Source organism: Bubalus bubalis, chromosome 3 (assembly GCF_019923935.1).
Source record: "Bubalus bubalis isolate 160015118507 breed Murrah chromosome 3, NDDB_SH_1, whole genome shotgun sequence".
Lineage (NCBI taxonomy): Eukaryota > Metazoa > Chordata > Mammalia > Artiodactyla > Bovidae > Bubalus > Bubalus bubalis.
In genome coordinates this window covers 118,602,955-118,623,733 of record NC_059159.1, presented here as the reverse complement: position 1 = coordinate 118,623,733, position 20,779 = coordinate 118,602,955, and the positions used below count along the sequence as shown (strand labels likewise).

Genomic DNA, 20,779 nt, shown 5'->3' with positions numbered 1-20,779 from the left:
TACAAATTTATGATATGGGGAGAAATCATTCCTGTTTATTTTTAGATTTTCAAGTTCATGATTGCTGCTGCTAAGTCGCTTCAGTCGTGTCCAACTCTATGCGGCCCCATAGACGGCAGCCCACCAGGCTCCACCATCCCTGGGATTCTCCAGGCAGGAACACTGGAGTGGGTTGCCATTTCCTTCTCCAATGCATGAAAGTGAAAAGTGAAAGTGAAGTCGCTCAGTCGTGTCCGACTCTTAGCGACCCCATGGATTGCAGCCTACCAGCCTCCTCCATCCATGGGATTTTCCAGGCAAGAGTACTGGAGTGGGGTGCCATTGCCAAAACACAGTTCACTTAATGAAAAACTTGCAGACTGACATAATTTTGAAAAGAAATAAAGTACTAAAGGGATATCAAAGATATTTTAATATTTATTTTTTAGTAATATAAATTTTGTTTAGGGTACTAAAATGGTGTGTGAACTAATTTCATTAGATAAGGTAAGTAAAAGCAGCTTTGCACTTCAACACTATGTATAAATGCTGTGGTAGGAGTCCTATAAATGTTGCCTGACTTCAATTCTTCCTCTCCACTCTGGACTTCTTTCCTTATTTTTCCTATTCTTTTCAAAATTCAAACACAGATAAATACACTATCAGTAATAAGTTAAAGATTTTACACATTTATGTCCAGTCTGCCTTTCTAGAATGTAAGACTGAGATTTCCATGGGCTGAAGACTAACTGTGATGCTTGGCTGGGCAGCAGACCAAGGTGTTTCAAATCTAGGGTTTCTTGAGATCTCACAATGATCTTGGAACCATTTTCTTCTGGAAACTGTTGTATAATCTCTGGTGAATGAAGCAAAAGAACATTGTTAATCTCAATATTTGTAGCAATCCCCTGCAAATTCCAAGTCAGAATTTTCATTTCTCCCCATGCTTCTCTGAGTAGCCAGGGTAAGACAGGAGAGTAAATAGGAACTCAGAACCCCTAAGGAGAACAGCAGGTAGGGCAGGCTCATAAAACAGAGGCCACCCCACCATATGTGGTCATCTGGCAGCCCCATGAATCAGTCGCACAAAGACAAGCACCTTTGATCTACTTGAAAGGCTCAAGATGTGAATATAAACTTGAGTGACCTTTGAACTTTTCAGCTTGCGCAGCCTGCCCTTGTTTCTTGAATACTTTTTTCTCTAAAACTCCATACCACTTCAGATGAATCTGTGTGACTTTGTGATTTGCCTATCTCCACTCCGGTCTATTCAGCAGCATCCAAGTGTGCATTTTCGTTTCTTAAAAATGATTCTACAAACTGATTTCAGAAAGGAAATGTTGCTCAGTTGTGTCTGACTCTGCAACCCCATGAACTGTAGCTGGCCAGGCTCCTCTGCCCATGGGGATTCTCCAGGCAAGGATATTGGAGTGGGTTGCCATGCCCTCCTCCAGGGGGTCTTCTCAACCCAGGAATCAAACCTGGGTCTCCTGCATCACAGGCGGATTCTTTACTGTCTGAGCCACCAGGAAAGCAAGGAAAGCTCTGTAGAATGCCTTCTTATTAGCCTCTTAATTGCTCTCCCTGCTGCTTTCTGCTCCCATGCCCCTTCCATGGATCCTCAACACAGCAGCCAGAGTGATTGCCTCAAGAGCACTCTAAGCATGTCTCTCCTCTGCTGAGTTTCTCTGGGGTTTTCAGAGCAAACACGTGGCCTCCAAGACTTTACACCTCCAAGACTTTACATAGACTCAGCCTTTTCTACCTAAATCTATTTCTCTCTCCTTCAGACACCCTTTCCTTGTTATCCCAGTCTCCTCAAGGTTTCTCAGCAGCTCCAGGCACATTTGCTTCTTTTAAATAGCAAATCTTCTCCTCAGACAATCCTGTTTTGCTTTATATGGAGCTTCCCTGGTAGCTCAGTCGGTAAAGAATCCACCTGCAATGCAAGAGACCCGGATTCAATTCCTGGGTCGGGAAGATTCCCCTGGAGAAGAAATTGTAACCCACTCCAGTATTCTTACCTGGGAAATCTCATGGACAGAGGAGCCTGCTGGACTACAGTCCATGGGGTCCCAAGAGTCAGACATGATTGAGCAAGAAAACCACCATTATCCTTGTGGGCATACATATACACACACAGACATATTATATACATATATTCACTGATACATCCATAAAGAAATACATGTGTATTTAAAATCTCTCAAATTCTATCTTTGCAGGATTTTTTTTTTTTTTTCCCCTGAGTGGTTCACTGACGAATCATCTTCTAGAACAGTCACAGGGCACATAACAGGTGCTCAATGAAATATATTGAATCAGTAAAAATATGAGTACATATTCTTAAAATATACTCTACAACTGGCAAATTGTTTTAAATTAGAAGAAGAAATGAAAAGAGCAGAAGTGGTTTCTAGATACCTGTAGCTGCTGGGTGTGCTTTGCAGTCTGTTTTTATGCTATAGTTTGCCACTTGTCTGACATTGGTTTCCTGACATAAATGTCTGTCATTAGGGGTGGCTTCTTCATTCTCAGATAACTGACCATGTTTATTAGGATAGTTAAATCTCTCCTCAAGAGAATTGGATCTTCTATCCCTATTAGAGATCAGTCTATGAGGTGAACATTTCTGCCAACTCTTTTCATATACTTTCTCCTTGTTCTTGTTTTCTTCCTCAGTACCATCATCAAGCCAGCAGTATGTTATCCCTTTTTTTTTTTCTTCCAACTTCTTCATGCTGAGACTAGTTTTGTTTAAAAAATTCTCAAATTATCTGTATTTTGTATTACTCTCTTAAGAGTTTAAGTTCATGCTAGACCATTTCTGGAATCTTCAAGCTGAAGCATTCATCCAGAACTTATCATTTTAAAACTTGTATTTGGTCAACAAGACTTGTCAAAGATGAACTATGATAGAATTGACTCTGATTGTATCAAACTTAAAGGCTCTGTTTGCAATCATGCAGATAATTTAGAAAGTGCCATCTTCCAAGATTTTGATATTAATTCTAAAGTCAATTGAAGTCAGAAATGTCTCTTTCAAAACCTCAGGTTTTTAAAATAACTGATTAAAAATTCTGGAAAGCAAAATAAAACAAACACAAGGTAGAAGTGACATGACATATGTTTCTTTCTAATCAAATCAGAAAAGGCATTTCCTATGTTTCTGATTTGTGAACCTTTATCTACATGTTATTATAGGAAGTTGAAGCAATCACCAGAAATGAAGTATATGCTGCTGCTGCTGCTGCTAAGTTGCATCAGTCATGTCTGACTCTGTGTGACCCCATAGATGGCAGCCCACCAGACTCCCCCATCCCTGGGATTCTCCAGGCAAGAACACTGGAGTGGGTTGCCATTTCCTTCTTCAATGCATGAAAGTGAAAAGTGAAAGTGAAGTTGTTCAGTCGTGTCTGACTCTTAGTGACCCCATGGACTGCAGCCTACCAGGCTCCTCCATCCATGGGATTTTCCAGGCTAGAGTACTGGAGTGGGTCGCCATTTCCTTCTCCAGAAGTATATGAAATTTTCATAATTAAATCAAGACTTAAGATACCAGTACGTGTTAGTTAGTACACATCCAAGACCTTGCCTCACAGTTTGCTGGAGAGAGGACATGACCCTAATGGGGCGCAGTGGAATGTGTGTGTGTGTGTGTGCTGGGGAGGAGGGTTGTCATGCAAAATTGAAAGAGTATCCAACATATTAATATATTCAGTGATCTATAACATATAGGATATGTGGTTATGTAACATGAGCAGGGGCTCATGTTACTTAACTCCTGTTTCTAAAATAAAGCATATTTGGTTTACATGGCCAACTTCCTCTATGTTATGTACAACCTAGGGAAGGAATTCTTGTGACAAATAAACAAAGTCAATGCTTACATGGATATAATGTGAACAAAGGAGGAAAATTAATTTCTATCTTAAATTATAATAAATTAATTGGTATTGTAAACAAATCATAGTCAATAAATAAAATACATAATTTATACCTTTAAATTCAAATTAAAATTATCCTTTAAAATTGCATTGATTTTATTTATTTTGTGGTTATGATATTTTGAACTTTCAAGAATTCAAAAAATTCAAGAAGAGCATTTTGGTACTTATTTCTTTATTTAAAATTTTTTTTATTTTAAATTTTTATTTATTGAAGTAGAGTTGATTTACAATATTATATTAGTTTCAGGTATAGAGCAGATCAATTCAGATATGTGTGTGTGTGTATTATATATATATATATTGTTCAGATTGTCTTCCCTTATAGATTATTACAACATATTGTGTACAGTTCCTTGTGCTATACAGTAGATTCTTGTTGGTTATCTATTTTATATACAGTAACATACATATCAGAGAAGGCAATGGCACCCCACTCCAGTACTCTTGCCTGGAAAATCCCATGGACAGAGGAACCTGGTAGGCTGCAGTCCATGAGGTAGCTAAGAGTAGGACACGACTGTGCGACTTCACTTTCACTTTTCAGTTTCATGCATTGGAGAAGGAAATGGCAACCTACTCCAGTGTTCTTGCCTAGAGAACCCCAGGGACAGAGGAGCCTGGTGGGTCTATGGGGTTACACAGAGTCGGATACAACTGAAGCAACTTAGCAGCAGTAGCAGCAGCAGCAACATACATATATTCATCTCAATCTCCTAATTTATCCATCCTCCCATTCCGTTTCCCCTTTGGTAACCATATGTTTGTTTTACATGTCTGTGGGTCTCTTTCTCTATCAGATATAAGTTCATTTGAATCTTTTTCTGTGTTTTAGATTCCACATATAAGTGATATCATATGATATTTATCTTTATTTTGCTTACTTCATTTAGTATGGTAATCTCTAGCTTTATCATGTTGTTACAAATGGCATTATTCCATTCTTTTTTATGGCTGAGTAATATTCCATTGTTTGTATATGTGTGTATACATATATGTGTATGTATACATACATACGTACCACATCTTTATCCATTCATTAATTGGTGGACATTTAGTTTGTTTCCATGTCTTGGCTATTGTAAATAGTGGTTCAGTGAACACTGGGGTGCATGCATCTTTTTGAATTATGGTTTTCTTTGGATATATGCCCAGGAGTAGGATTGCTGGGTCGTATGGTAGTTCTATTTTTAGTTTTTTGAGGAACCTCTATACTCTCCTCCATGGTGGCTGTACCAACTTACATTCTTAGCAACAGTGTAGAAGACCTCCCTTTTCTCCACATCCTCTCCAGCATTTATTGTTTGTAGACTTGTTGATGATGGCCATTCTGACTGGTGTGAGGTGATACCTCATTGTAGTTTTGATTTGCATTTCTCTGTGCATTAGTCGCTCAGTTGTGTCCAACTCTTTGTGACCCCATGGACTGTGTAGCCCATCAGGTTCCTCTGGCCATGGAATTCTCTAGGCAAAAATACTGGAGTGGGTTGCTATGCCCTTCTCTAGGGGATCTTCCTGACCTAAGGATTGAACCCTGGTCTCCTGTATTGCTGGCAGCTTCTTTACCATCTGAGCCACCAGGGAAGCATTTCTCTAATACTTAGTAGTGTTGAGCATCTTTTCCTGTGCCTTTTGGCCATTTGTATGTTTTATTTGGAGAAAGAGAAACATCTATTTAGGTCTCTTCTCATTTTTTTGCTTGGTTGTTTTATGACATAGAACTGCATGAGTTGTTTGTATACTTTGGAGATTAATCCCTTGTTGGTCACTTTGTTTGCAAATACTTTCTCCCATTCTGTAGATTTTCTTTTCCTTTGTTTATAGTTTCCTTTGCTATGCAAAAGCTTTTAAGTTTAATTAGGTCCCATTTGTTTGTTTCTATTTCCATTACTCTAGGAGACAGATTGAAAAAGATATTGTTGTGATTTGGGTCAAAGAGTGTTCTGCTTATATTTTACTCTAGGAGTTTTATATAATCTGCTCATGCATTTAGGTCTTTAATCCATATTGAGTTTATTTTTGTATGGTGTCAGAGGATGTTCTAATTTCATTCTTTAACATGGAGCTATCCAGTTTTCTCAGCACCACTTACTGAAGAGACTTTATTTCTACAGTATATTCTAGCCCTCTGGCATTTATGTTTATTGAAGGAAGATACTGGATTTTTAAGAACGACTAACATAGATAATTATTCTGCATAACACATTGAAAGGAAACTCATGCAAGAAAAAAATGAGGAAAGTTGTGCAAGAAGAAATATGGCAGATTTATGCAAGTCATCAATCCAGAAAAGATTTACTTAACATCTACTGTGTATCAGACACCATTTTGATATTAGTTATGACTACATTCAGTTTTAAATAGTGATGAATAACATAGAGAGTTTACATGATGAAGAACAAAAGGTGAAAATTGCTTTGAGCCATAGATTTGGGATTATAAACTATGTTTGATCACAACCAGCACCTCTGCTTGTCTGACTCAAATCCAGATCCTAGTTACCATAAATCTCTACGGATATAGACTTTCTGTGTTATCCCTACAAATCATCAAAATGTGAATATTATATATAGCTGTGAGAGGCTACTAAATAAAGTTGGAAGACTCGCAAGTAAGGATGTTTTAATTCCTGACGACATGACTCAATTTTGACATCTGTGAGCATTGTAAAGAGACTGGTGTGTTTTTGGTGAATAAATAAGGCAGCCAGTTTAGATCTCATCTCAAGAGTAGTGTATTTGTTATAATCATTAAACAGGCATAGACTGCCCCAAGTCCATAGTCTACATTAGAGTTTACTCTTTGTGCTGTACATTCTACGAATTTGCCTAAGGGTATAATAAAACATGCTTCCAATCATTGTGGTATCATGCAAAGTATTTTCACTGCCATAAAAATCCTCTGTGTTTCATGTATTCTTCCATCTGTCCCCAGATCTCTTAGCAGTCATGAGCTTTTCTCTGACTCCATAAATTTTATTTTTCCAGAATATTACATAGTTGCACTCATATGTATTCTTTTCAGATTGGCTTCTTTCATTTGGCATAGAAGTAAGTTTTCAAATTATTTGAACATCATCAAGGAGCTCAGTTACTAGATTGTATACTAAAGGTATGTTTAGGTTTGTAAGAAACTGCCAAACATTCTTCAGAAGTGGCTGTCCCATTTTCCACTCCCACCAGCAATGAATGAGAGTTCCTGTTGCTCCATTGTTGATGATGTTTTATGTTTCAGCTTACAAGCAGCCATTGTTGAAGACTTTCAGATGTGAACCAGTGTTAATAATAGGAATAAATAGGTTTCTGTGTAGCAAAATAATCCACACTACTTAGAGAAAAATACATATTTATATCAACTGTATTGTAGGTAATAAGCAAATAGGTGGAATTAACAACAGTAAAAACTAGGGGAAACATGCTTGAGGCTTTTCTTGATATTAGTTACTAAAGAAGATGCTAAGAGTAACAAGACTGGAGGTTCACGGATGAAACGTTTTGCTTGGGTCTTATCAGATCATTTACATTAGAATATTATAGACATAGACTATCTGTTTAGTCAGTTTTCAGTTTGATGATTCCATAGAGTCACACCTAAAGAAATTATGTTAAGGGTAAAATAAAGATACTAAGATACTACAAAACTTCCTCATCTGTTGTATTGCATCAGATACTGGTTATCAGTCCATTATTTTATTGTATTTTTTTCCCATTGGTTGAACTTGTTTGGGTAGTGATAGATTTAGGAATGAAGTGACTCACTGAACCGCATTTTCAGCCTCTGCCATTTTAAAAAGGGAACATTTTATAGAGATTCCTTCCCTTCAAAATTTAGACCAGCAATTGCCCAAACTGTCTAGTCAACACAAGGTAGTTTGGGGTACAAAATATTATAATAAAGTCCATTTAAGTTCATCAAGTCTTGAACTAAATTTAGAGTGGACCTATCCATTTTCCAGTGAGTTATAGTATATTTATTACCTACATATAATCTAGGCATTCTGTTTATTGAATTGAGTGAGTTCTTTAGTCCTAAAGAAATATTTGGTGTTTTACTCTTCTTCCTCTCATATCCACTGTATGTTTTTACATATGTCTCTACAGGGAAGCTAACAAGCATAGAAAACTTCTGCATCTTCAAGGAAATACAGTTAATGCATCAGTCAAGGTCAGATCAGTCTCTGCAAGTATTTAAAACAACATGAAGTTAATCTAGCTAAGTGATCAAAGGGCTGGGAGCTATATAAGGGATGGTAGTGAGAAAGTGTAAGTGAAAGTTCACTCAGTCGTGTCCAACTCTTTGTGACCCCATGGACTATATAGTCCATGGAATTCTCCAGGCCAGAATATTGGAGCGTGTAGCCCTTCCCTTCTCCAGGGGAGCTTACCAAACCAGGGATCGAACCCAGGTCTCCTACATTGCAGGTGGATTCTTTACCAGCTGAGTCACAAGGGAAGCTGGTAGTGAGAAAACCCAGAAGTTAAACAAACAAGAAGCCAGTGTCACTTCTTATTGGAAAGGTAAAGAGAAGAGCCAAGTTATCTAGGCTACCTTGGGTTCAAGAATTCCAGGAAGAAAATGGAAATAGACTATGGAGGACACACAGCTATATCCAGAGGCTGCCTGGTGCAAAGGGTATGAGACCGATAGAATATGGCCTTTCATGCTTCTGCTCTCTGGTCTCCCCCTGCTGGCACCCACTGACTGAATCCAGGTGGAACCTAGCATTAATAGGGCCTGTGATAACAACCTGCAGGGATTAACATCCCCGTGAGACAAAAAGGCAAGGATGGAGAAAGGGCAAACCGTCTCAAGAGCAGCATAGCTAACCACTACTTGGAAACCCCATAGATTTTATGCTTTTTCTGTACACATTGGGGCTGGGAAACATTAATTGGCCTGAGTGCTTTCCTTCAACTTTATATTCATCACTTGAATAAATAAAGCAAATGATTCCAGAGATGACAAAACTATCCTTATGGGAGCATTTACTTTGGGGTTTATATTTTGACATTTCTTTAACTTAAAATTCATGAAGTTTATTTCTGTCTCCTTTCTATATTTAGTTGACTGTGGGATTTTGCAGGCTTTTTTAGCATTTTGATAATATTAAAAAAGGAAGCTTTAAAATGATAAAATGTTGTCTAAATACGTATTCCATAATAATTTAATTATCAAAGTAATACAAGGTACTTTACAATAATTTATTCAGTAGATGTAAAAATGTTACTAAATTGGAAGTATAATGTGTGATTCAAGCTACCAATATGCCAATATCCTTTAAAAGATAGTTTGACTCCGGGCCTCCTGCATTATACTGCTTTTCCATAGATGTGGGCACAGACCTAAAGTTTCCTGCCTCCATCTGTTCACTGGGCATTATCATTCGATACACAGAAATAAGGTTTAAATTTTTTAACTAGTTAGTCTTTCCAGACTTTAAATGTTTGATCTTTAAATTTAGTTTTTATTCCAACAAACTGCTCTTTCATGATCATAACACATTTTGGTACCACTGCATATCAGAATAACAAATGGTTCCCCTCTACATTTTTCCAAATCATTTCACTGGTTAATATAATGCAGTGTTTCTCAGAATGGGTCTGGAACATTATCCTTGGGTATGTTTGGTTTACCTATCTTGTATATCCAGGTGTATCACCTTATATGTTGACTACAAAATGTGGCTTTGAGAACTCAAACTAAGGTCCATTTTATGACTTTACAGGGAAACTTCCGAATTGAAATACAGTAAGTCCCCTACATACAAACCTTCAAGTTGTGAACTTTCAAAGATGTGAACATTCCTCTGTGTGCCAGCTGCTGTACTGTACTTTTCAAGGTAATGTACTGTAAGAGTAAATGTTTATTTTTGGTTAGTTTTTGATGCATTATTTGTGTAGAAAGTATCATAAGCCTATTACAGTACAGTACTATATAGCCAATTGTGTTAGTTGGGCACCTAGGTTAACTTAGTTGGACTTAAAAGCAAATTGGACTTATGAACATGCTTTCGAAATGGAGCTCATTCATATGTAGGAGACTTACTGTATATATTAGTATATATCACAGGCTCTCCTAATCGATATATAGACATGAGAACAGATCTATCAACAATACTTAGAAACAAAAACAACTGAAGTGTTTTCAGTTCTAATCAATTTCTTACCTCAGTTATAGTAAAATAAGAAGATTATATTAGACAAGCTGAAATTTAATGAGGTGTATCAAAACTTGTAAAAAGTTAAACAGCATTAATAGGAAGGAGGAAGTCAAGAAAAGGGGAGAATTAAAAAAACAAATGTAATGTGTCCACTGGATTATTAAATGGGCTATACTGGCCAGTAAAACTTCTCCATCCTGGTTGGCATGTGGTCCACATTTATCTTATGTAAGATGACAGAAAAATCTTTCCTTCCTCTGATCACCTGCTGTGTTATTCTGCTCAGGCTGCCTTAGCAAAATATCATAGACGGGTGGCTTAAAATAACAAATTATTTCTCACAATTCCAGTGGCTGAGGAGTCCAAGATCAAGGTGCTGGTAAGGTAAGGTTTCATTTTGAGGATTCTTTTGGTTTGTAAATTGTCTCCATCTTGCTTTGTGTTCACAAGAATTCTCTGTGCATGTGTGGGGAGAGAAAGAGCAAGCTTTCTGGAGTCTTCTCCCTGAGGACCTCACCATTACAACCTCAACAAATCCCCAAAGGTCCCATTTCCAAATACCATCACATTGAAGGGTAGGGCTTCAACATATAAATTTTGGGGGGACACAAACATACGTAAAACTTTATCAGCAAAATTGTGATTATTATTTATTTGAAACTGTGCCCTCACCCCAGATGAACAGGAGTTATAGAGAGAGGTTTTGAGCTGAGATTTTGACATACCAGGAGTTCTGATCAATGAAGGACAAGCCTACAGGCCAGTGTATAGAAAGAAGTTAACAAGATATTGTGGAGACGGCAAGATAACAAGCCAAGCAGGCCATCCAGCTGAATAATCAATTTGAATGGCATGGGCTGAGAAACAGCACCCAAGCAGGAGAAAAGCTGGAAGGACAGAACTACTAAGGACGAAAGTATCCAAAAGGAGGACGGTAGGAAGAGCCTGTGAAAAAGTCTCAGAATCTCAGGAACAAAATCATGGTCATTTTTATGTCAATGAAGATGATAATGTGAGGGCCTATCCCACTGAGACCTGTAGTTGGCTTGCCTTTTGGATTTTACTACATGGAAAAAATGTTTTAGCTTATTTTAATCTGCATGGTAGTACTATGTTTTATTTTAAAATATATATTTAAAATATATATATATATACACATATATATATGTAAATTGACCTTGCACTCCAATACACTTGCATCTTGTTTACTTAAAAAAAAGTAAGTTTTTCTCCCTGAATATGAACAACTCTTGGTAAAACTATTAGAAGTTAGGTTTTTAACAGCAAAGTTAAGGGACAGAGCAAGTAACATGAAGTTCACACTCTGAAAAGTTCTTCTTGGCCTGAGTTCTCCTTCTCCAAGATGTCATCTTGTATTAGTATTAGTTTGCAAAATGCATCCTCCAAATCTCAGTCGCATTGAGCAAACAAATATTCTTTCAATCATAGTCTAAATCTAAGTAGTCTTACTTGGGAGAGATAGCTCTGTTCCACTGTGTCACTGAGGGATTGAGGCTCACTCCTGTCATGCAGTGGCCATCTTCCAGAGCCTCAGAGCTTTGCCTATTTTCTGCAATGACACAAGTTAAGTGAATTATGCAAAAAGTACATTAATATCAGGTCTGGACATGGCATATATAATTTCCACCCATATTCCACTGGAACTCAATTTATGAATTATTCACAAGGTCCCATAAAACTTCAAGGGTGACTGGGAAGTGGAGTCTAAATGCGTGCCTGGGTGGCAAATTTATCAGGGAATGGTGAACACACGTCTTGTCCCTGTTACATCCTTTATCTCATCTCTCTCTATAGCCTCTTCTCCATCGATGAAACAGTTGTGGAAGGGCAGACTGACAACCACAGACATTGCAAAATTTATTTGTAAGTAGTAAGAAGTATCTCATAATTTTTAAAATGTGAATTAATTAGAATCTGGACAGTGTAGTATTTGTGTGTACAAAGGCAATTTCACATGGTTTTGGGCTTCTCCTTGAACGCACCATATGTTCCAGAAACAATAAGTCTGTGTTAAATTGAATTGAGAGAATTGTTGCCAGTAAATTTAAAACAAATTCTTGAATATCCTTAGTATTAGTAGATTTGTTATGACTTGAGAAGCTTGGTTACAGATCCTCATGGTTGTTTATTTGTTTATCATATGAATATCAAGTTTTCTTGTAAGTCCATATTTTATAGATGGGAAACATTTATGAACTTGCTTTAAGAAAGAACTGACAGTGGCCTTTGGAAAAAAGCCTTAGTGCTATCAACCTTTAATAATACAACAGGGATGAGTCTTTCAAACAAATTCTCAATGTGAAAAGTTGGCCATAGTAATAGCTAGTATAAAATGCCTTTACTTTTTATCAGAAGGAAGAAAAGTCTCTTGGCTTAGTTAATCCTAGAACTGAATTTTTCAATATGGTGTCCATTAGCCACATATGGCTTTTAAAATGTAAATTAATTAAAATTAAACAAAAAAGTTTTAGTTTTTCAGTCACTCTAGCCACATGTCAAATGCTCAATAACCACATGTAGCTATGGCTACCATATTGGACAGAATAGACACAGCCTCTCCATCAATTGCTAGATGGATAGCAGTGGTCTTGAGACATACTTTGCCAACTTATATAGCCTGTGAGAGGAAATGCAGAGAACTCAGATCACGGTGAATGTTCAAAACAGGCAAGATATGCTTGCCTGTTACCTATTTCATTTTTTTCATATTCAATAACAAATCAATTTTTTTGTACATAAAAAAAGCTTATTTATTGAGTGTTTGCTTTGATGACTAGAGGCGGATGGCTAGCTCACTGGGGACTTCTTTTTGCTCCTTGTACTAGCATAAAGACTGTTAAATCTATTCAAAAGAAAGCCATCCTCTTTGGTAAGAATGGGCATAATAAATTAAGTACATACCAATCTGACCTATAATATTTAAAATCACAAAATATGTTGGGGTCTGCTCTTTATATAAAAGCCAATCAGAATGACCTCTAAAGCTTTTTCTCCCCCATCTCTGCCCCACTTCTGTCCATCTACCTTTTCATAACCTTTTTTTTTTTTTTTTCCATTCCTAGAACATTCCAGTTTTTTTTTTTTTTTTTTTACAAGCTAACAAGTTTGATGTGGCCCTATGTCTTATTCCCTTCCAGGCTTGCAGCTGTTTTGGCAACAGAAGAAAAAAAATCCCCATAACAAATCAAATAAAAGCCCTTTCTGTGAAGAGGAATTGAAAACAGCAGGCCTCAAAGAGGCCTGCACATGAGCTGCCTTGTTCTGGCTTTCAACACAACTCAAATCAGAAACACATTACCATAATCTGAAACAGCCCACTGCTAACACAAGACAGATGGCGGGTAATAACCCATGCATCATTAATAAATAAATTCCAGCATTAAAGGCTTTACAAAGTATGACAACATTATCTGGGCACAATTACTGCCCCTCTCCCACCCCCGACATCATTTCAGTGTGTTATGGGCTATGTTAGGTGTTTTTGTTTTTTTTTTTTCTTTTTCCTCCCTCCAACTCCACGGGTCTGAAGGAAGTTTAAATACGGCACAAGTTTTAACCAGATGAAAGCTATCTCAGTGTACAGGACAGGTCTGAAACTCCATAAGGGAAAAATAAAATAGCTGCCAAAGTGTAATAGCTCCCATGTTCTGCTGTTGGATCAGCTCACGGCAATTTACTGCACTGCCCTCCATGGCTGGCCTCACCCGCTCTGGTACGCCTCTGTGCCTGCGTAGCACTACGCACTTCTAGCAAGAATCTTGGCATCAGGTTTGCCACAAAGCTGAAAGATATATGTGTGATCTCTCAGCTTTCCTTTTGCAAATGATACCATCTGTCTCTTCTCCCCCCAGCTCCCCCCAACAACAGGCAAAGAGAAAACAATCTTTGATTAGATTGAAAAAGCTGAAACAGGGGTAGGAGAGAGAGAGGGAATTTTAACTCCATAAATAATATCGGAAATAAAAAAATGCCATTCATCTGATGCCCAAAGATAGCAATTGCTTGACTTTGTTCTGTAGGATAATGTTATCTCAACGTGAGGTGAGAGGTATAGGAAATTCGCAGAGGACTGCAGAGCCTCTTGGGTGATCATCTCTGGGATTCCCCAGGGCTCCACAGCATTTCTACAAAGCCTAGGCTGCCGTTTCCTATGCATACCATTCTGAGCCAAAAAGCAAGCATGGTGCTAGGCATAAATTCTGGAGAAATATAGGCTTTGGGAGACCAATATCAAGTTTGATTCCCCCGTATGAAATTAAGTATTCCTCCTCAACCATTGGCAGTAGAAACGTTTTTGTCAACCATATCAATATTATGTCTTTAATAAAAAAGAGAAACTATTTGATGTTACTTCACTCATTGAGTGAAGAGCTAGGGACTGAAACTATAAGTGCATTTTAAATTGGCTAATCTCAGATGACTAGAAGGCCAAGTGAAAATGTCTCCACAGCATCATCCAATAAGCCAGCTGGCCAGTCACACAGACATGACTTACAATCGCTGAACACGCAGTTGCTTCTGCTCCAGGGCCATTTGTGGGTGAGTGGAGTGGGAGAAAAGAGGAATCTCTCCTTGCAAAGCTGTCCCCTTTCTTTCTTTCAGCTCACGATGAGCTTTCCATCCACTCAGATGAATGCACGTGAAGGCTGCAAAGTCTGCAAGACTTGGCTGATTAGCATCTAAATCCTTTGCCCCTATCTCCTCTTTCCCAAACTTAAATCAATATTTTTATGTGTACATGTGTATCTACTTTCTCTTAATTGACTGTGTGTTAATCTTATTTCCTCCATTAAATTGTGAAATTCCTGAGGGTAAAAACCATGTCTAATCTAGTCTGTAAATTTCCCTTAGCACCCTGTTCAGAATGCCGCGCTCAAGTTAAATGAAATCACGGCTCAGAGAGAAACACCAGGGCGCCCGACACTGCAGGCTCAAAGGAGTCCATGAGTTCCAGGTGAGTCTGTTCCAAGGCAGCTTTTCTTTGAGCTCCCTCCAGCCTTCTCTGGGAACAGCTGCTGAGGGATGGTCAGGAGGAGGTAAGTTAAACTTTAATTGGTTCCTGAGGTATGCAGTTTCCTTCATGATGCACACGTGATGGAGGGAATTTTAAATGGACTCTGACACTGAATCAGTAGACAGAGAATGGAGAAAAAAAATCAAATTGATCAAAAGATTTTAAAAAAATGGCATCTTATATAGAAGTAAGGATTAGTTCCCTCAAAATGTTGGTCTGTTTCCAAATCTATAATTCCTGATATCATATTTGATAGTCTCTCTCTTCTATCTTGTGGTAATTCCTAAGCAGAATGATTTACTAAACCATCATTTCGTCATCATCATCTAGGTGAAATAAGTAATCAATAAGCTTCTATTTACTAATTTTAAAACTACAGACTATGGTTTGAAGTTGGTTAAATAGATTTAACCTCTGTTCTATGGAGTTTTAAATCTAAAAATAAATCTTATGCCTGAAAATACACTAACTCTGAAAAAACAATATAAAATTGCACATTCACCATATAGTTTGGATTACTTTTTATTTTTACATGCAGCAAATAACAAAAAGCATCATGACGTTTATGGAGGAAGAATTATTTTTTATATAGTCAAGAAAGTCTTTTTGTAGGCAATTGATTTGTTCATTAATTAATGAATATTTATGTGTGCCAGGCACTGCTTGGGGTTCAGCAATGAACAGATCTTAAAGAGATAGAGCAGATGAAATCAATTAGAGCAGAGTGCTGGCTGGACAAAGAGGGCAGATTTACTTAGATGAATCAGACGAGGAAGCAGAGGATAAATACTCTTGTGAGACAAGATAGAAGAAACAAGAGCACAGGATGGCCTACAAACCTGAACTCAGGTTTCAGCCATCTCAGTTGGCCCTGCAGCTCATCAACTGTGGAGCTGGCTATGGGCTTGCTAGTCTGGGCTTAACTTGGAATGACTCAGGTCTTCTCAGAGTGGTCCCTCACACTCTAACAGTCTACTCTGGGATTTGTTTTCATAGGGGTGGCAGAGTTCCAGGAGACTGAGTGGAAATGTGAAAGGCCTCTTGAGGCCTAGGCTTGGAACTGATATGCTGTGACTTCCAAGGCAAACTATTGGTCCAAGGATGTCACGTGGCCAGCCAAGAATTAAGGAGCAGGGGAGGAGATTCCACTTCTTGATGGAACTTGCTTCTTTCAAGTAATATTTCAAAAGGTGTGGATGTGAAAGAAGTGGAGAATCATTTATTTGAAAATCATTTTCATTACGATTTATTATAGGACACTCAATATAGTTCCCTGGGCTATACATAGAACCTTGTTTATCCATTCTGTATTACTTTGCATACGCTAATTTAAAATTCCCAGCCTGTCCCTCCCCATGGCAACCACAGGTCTGTTCTCTATGTCTGCGAGTCTGTTTCCATTTCATAGATAAGTTCATTTGTGTCATACTTTCGATTCCACATATAAATGATAGCATATGATATTTGTCTTTCTCTTTCTGACTTATTTCACTTAGTGTGATCTATACATCCATCCATGTTGCTGCAAGTGGCATTATTTTATCCTTTCTTATGGCTGAGTAGTATTCTGTTGTATTATCTGTATGTACCATATTTTCTTCATCCATTCATCTGTCAATGGAAATTTAGGTTGTTTCTATGTCTTGACTATTGTACATAATGCTTGCTATGAACACTGGGGTGTACGTATCTTTTTGAATTATAGTTTGGCCCAGATATATGCCCAGCAATGGCATTGCTGGATTATATGGCAGCACTATCAGAATAATTTTTTTTTTTTTTTCAGAATAATTTTTGCAACTAGTTTATCTCATTGTTAACTAATATTTTTTGGTTATAATGATACCTTTGATCTCTCTTCAAAAGAAAATTAAAACTCAAAATATTTCATACTGGGATATTTTTCTTGTCAGAATATATTTGTCAGAGAGTGTGTGTCATCTTGCAGGCTAATAGTGAGCTAGATTTTTGGAGATTAAGAGCAGCAACAGTATTCTTGCCAATCTTTATAAAGTGGTAGACGTTGAAGAATAAACATTTGTGCTCCTTTCTATCTAATTATATGCTCACCTCTTTGCCTAGTTTTGCTCCCCAGCCAGGAAAGGAGAAACTGTCAGATAGTGTGTGGGCTGCAAATCTATCTGGTGGTCATAAGGAAGTGTCTCAGAGACCCTGAGTGTAGGTCCCATTCTCTTTTCCTTCTGTTCCCCACATCCTGGATAAATAGATCCAATAAATAAATAGGTCATCAAGGGCCATCAAGGCCTCATTTTAGTTCTACTATAGGTCTCATTTTAGTTCTACTATAATTGAGTCATAGTTTATACCAGGCCTTGCTCTGAAACCTGACTCTTCTCTCATGATTAAGATTCTAGAAGTGGAAAGTATGGTGGTCTATAAGGATAAAAACAAAGCCCCCCAGTAGTCTCTGATATAAACCAACTTTTACCAAATAGCCCAACACAATAATCATTTTCCTTGCCCAGGTGGTGCCTTAATTCTCCTTCAAGTGATGTCTGTGTGTGTAACTCTCTCAGGAGTATAGCAAAGTCACCAGAATCTCATCATAATTCCTAACAGTCTCCCTGATACAGTCTTCAGGCCTTTAAGCTTATCAGAAGTGGTGTAAATAGATTGTCAACTGAAAGTAGCCAGAAATGGTTAAGAGAGAAACAAAATGGAAGACAGTGTCCAATGAGAAAATGTTCCCATCTGTGTGACAACTTACCGATTTCAGTGTGAGCAACTTTGGCCAGAATTTCTCATTTTCATTTTGCATGGTGTCATTTTTTCTTAAATGTCTTTTAAAGCTTCCTGAGCTTAAAAATATGGGAGCTAAAATGAAGAAAAATAGGTTTCCATGAATTTTCCCTCATTCTAGCCCTAAACTCTTAGGCCTGCATCAACCCTATTTGGTGATGTCTCCGAGGATTGACAGATGGCATTACAGAGGCATCCTCTGATATCTCAGTGATGTGGCTTGGGAAGTGAGAATAGGCAAAACTCTATCAATTCCAGTATCAGTAGTTTCATAATAAAGATAACATGGATCTCTTGTAATTACTAGATGAGTCATTTCTCAAGTTACCTTCATTTGTGATTTTTATTCCTTGTAGGGAAACAGACGAAAAAAAAAAAAAAAGACAAACATTTAAGATTGTGGCTACCAGTAAAGGATGGTGACTGGTTGATCTTACTTTTAAAAATCAGGAACTCAAGCTGAGCTACCACAACATGAGGAATATTTTGTTCAACTCTTTGCAATCCCATGGACTTATACAGTCCATGGATTTCTCCAGGCCAGAATATTGGAGAGGGTGGCCTTTCCCTTCTCCAGGGATCTCCCCAACCCAGGGATTAAACCCAGGTCTCACACATTGCAGGCAAATTCTTTACTAGCTGAGCCACAAAGAAAGTGCAAGAATACTGGAGTGGGTAGCCTATCCCTTCTCCAGTGGATCTTCCCAATGCAGGAATCTAACCAGGGTCTCCGGCATTGCAAGCTGATTCTTAACCAACTGAGCTATGAGGGAAGCCCGTAAACAACAATAGGTGAGCGATAAGGAAAACTTATAACAATTATATAGCATTCTGTCATATTTAGGAGTGCCCACTGAGATAGGATTAAAGTTATAGCCTAAACAAGAATGAGGGCTCCTAAGCTATTAAGAGTCCTTATTTTCTATCATCAGAACATTAATTTTAAAAGGTATAAATAATACACAAAACCAGCTTATAGAGTAAAAATTTTAGAAGATGCATTGAAAATTTTTAGATGCTTAGAATAGTACCTTCATTGTATGAAGACTTAAAAATTATTCACTGTAAGAAAACAGGGGCAAAAGACAAAAACATTTGAAGATTTTAGGCTACCAATATAGGATGGTGGTCTGTTAAAAACTGTTAGCAGTAAGAAGAATACCATCTGTCTGCTTTCCTTCCATATTTTTCAGATGCCTTATTGTCATACAAAAGTTGGAAGAAAGAGGTTCATTCCCAAAGTTAGCTAAACCATATACAAATATAGTGATCTGGACACTTCAGAGTCAGCAAAAACACCTCAAAGTTAGGTTTAGTGAAGAGACAGTATAGAGGAGGAGGAGAAAAAGACATTCTTTGTAAACCACATTATAGAATTTGGCATCCACAACTGATCGTCTTACTGAGTTGTATGCAGTGTAGGCAGGGGAGGTTGAACAAAGGAAAAGGTGTTGTGGACACAAAATAGAAATAAATGCAACACACTCATGTGGCAGAGAGATGAGCTTTTCTTGTCCTTTAACAATGAACAGCTGATGAGGTTCAAGGAAATTCAACAGTTGTACCAGATTCCTATTCTACACTATCTTTCCTTAATGGATTTAGCAGGGACTAGAAAGAAGTATACTATAATTTCATTTCTCACTGTTATTTTGGAAACTAATCAGGGGAAAGAGGGCCAAAACTTTTAAGACTTATAAAGAAAAAAAGAAAGAAATGTGGCTAAACTGAATCCTAAAGACAGATGTTTTGATTGGCAACCAGGTAGGCAAAGGAAAAAAAATATATGGAAGAAATATTCATAGGTGGAAATTTTGAGTATCCCAAAGTTTTATTTAAGAAAACTTGTATCTTGGTACTTTCCTTTTATAATCTAAAGTATTTTCATGATTATTACACTTTATAGATGATGATTATTATCACCTTTCAATTATTACAGTTTATAGATGACTGCACACCTTGCTTGTGACTTATAGAGATTAATGGCATTAAAGGGTTGATTGGGTGGAACAGTGTACCATAATCTCTATCAGCCACATCAGTTTAGTTCAGTTCAGTTGCTCAGTCGTGTCTGACTCTTTGTGACCCCATGAATCGCAGCACTCCAGGCCTCCCTGTCCATCACCAACACCAACTCCCGGAGTTCACTTAAACTCACGTCCATTGAGTCAGTGATGCCATCCAGCCATCTCATCCTCTGTCGTCCCCTTCTCCTCCTGCCCTCAATCCCTCCCAGCATCAGAGTCTTTTCCAATGAGTCAACTCTTTGCATGAGGTGGCCAAAGTATTGGAGTTTCAGCTTTAGCATAATTCCTTCCAAAGCCACATAATGCCCCATAATAATCAAATTCAAATAAAAAGCTTGTTTGCCATGTAAACACCCAGCTACTTACCTCCCTACCTGCCGAATAACAACAATGTGCCTAAGTTCAGAGACCTCACTAACTCCAAGTTTTATGTGAAATGAAGTCAAGTCACTCAGTCGTGTTGGACTCTTTGCGACCCCGTGGACTGTAGCCCACCAAGTTCCTCCATCCATGGAATTCTCCAGGCAAGAATACTGGAGTGGGTTGCCATTTCCTTCTCCAGGGGATCTTCCCGACCCAAGGATCGAACCGAGGTTTCCCGCATTGCAGGCAGACGCTTTAACCTCTGAGCCACCAGGGAAGCCCCAAGTTTTATATTCCCATCAAATTGTCCCTCTGACACCCCAGACAACATATCCTCAAATAATGTTCATCACCTTTCTCCAGGGTCTCAAATAAACTTCTCTTCTTGACTTTGTTCTTGTTGTATTTGGCTTGTTCACGCTCCTGATTACCCAGGGCATCTACTTCCTTTTCTCTTTGACTTTTCTCTTCCCACAACACATGTCATTGCCAAATCTTTGAAACTTCA

The 20,779-nt window shown here is 38.0% G+C and overlaps 2 long non-coding RNA genes across 2 annotated transcripts in view; one reads left to right on the top strand and one right to left on the bottom strand.

Annotated features, from left to right (window-relative positions):
- Nucleotides 1-215: 215 nt before the first annotated feature.
- On the bottom strand, nt 216-14,741 carry LOC123332855. Its single transcript, XR_006549969.2, has 3 exons — nt 14,603-14,741; nt 11,557-11,656; nt 216-835 (listed from the first exon to the last, which is right to left on the bottom strand). It is a non-coding gene; the product is annotated as an uncharacterized LOC123332855 (long non-coding RNA).
- Nucleotides 9,536-20,779, top strand: part of LOC112583909 — a 47,720-nt gene continuing 36,476 nt past the window's right edge. Inside the window, exons 1-6 of the long non-coding RNA XR_006549970.2 lie at nt 9,536-9,765; nt 10,437-10,470; nt 11,902-11,970; nt 13,245-14,646; nt 14,959-15,061; nt 16,118-16,311. This is a non-coding gene — a long non-coding RNA (uncharacterized LOC112583909). The remainder of the gene's footprint in view (nt 9,766-10,436; nt 10,471-11,901; nt 11,971-13,244; nt 14,647-14,958; nt 15,062-16,117; nt 16,312-20,779) is intronic.